The 543-nt window shown below is 37.9% G+C and overlaps 1 protein-coding gene across 2 annotated transcripts in view; it reads left to right on the top strand.

Annotated features, from left to right (window-relative positions):
- The window catches only part of Itpr (Inositol 1,4,5,-trisphosphate receptor), a 174,015-nt gene that overhangs the window by 161,874 nt on the left and 11,598 nt on the right, over window positions 1-543 (top strand). The gene's annotated exons all lie outside the window — the stretch shown is intronic.

The following is a 543-nucleotide window of genomic DNA, read 5'->3' on the forward strand; positions in this document are numbered from 1 at the left end:
CGAAATGTTTTTGTGTTGTGTAAGCATTCTCCTTGAAGGGAAATCATAAAAAGACTGCATGTGAGCGATTATGTTGCTATGTTAGTTAAGTAGAATATGGTGCATCACTGCAGTATTAGTTTGTGCAGTCTCTGGTTAAACTTTTCTTAACAAGATGTCGCTACCAGCTGCTACCGTTACCATTCTGTAAGCGTTACCATTCTGCAAATGGTAACATGTTTACAGACAAGCTAAGATTCTTTATTGCCTATTTCCCTGTAGTTATAAATGACCTATGGTTCAGATTGCAGGTACCGGTGCTTATACAAGTGTTTAGGACATGGAACAAAAAAGCTAAACATCTTTATAGCACACTAATATAGCAAACATTGAGGGGTGCAATTTGCAATGTTCTGTGATGTACAGAACAGACATCTCAAGCACTGATTGTATGCCTTGGTAATGAGATCAAGTGTTTCTGAGGTTTCATGTTTGAGAAACTTCTGTGAGCAATGGTGCATTTCTGTAATGTGGAGATTCTCAGTGCCTTTATCTTCTTTTCAG

Source organism: Dermacentor variabilis, chromosome 6 (genome assembly GCF_050947875.1).
Source record: "Dermacentor variabilis isolate Ectoservices chromosome 6, ASM5094787v1, whole genome shotgun sequence".
NCBI classification, from domain to species: domain Eukaryota; kingdom Metazoa; phylum Arthropoda; class Arachnida; order Ixodida; family Ixodidae; genus Dermacentor; species Dermacentor variabilis.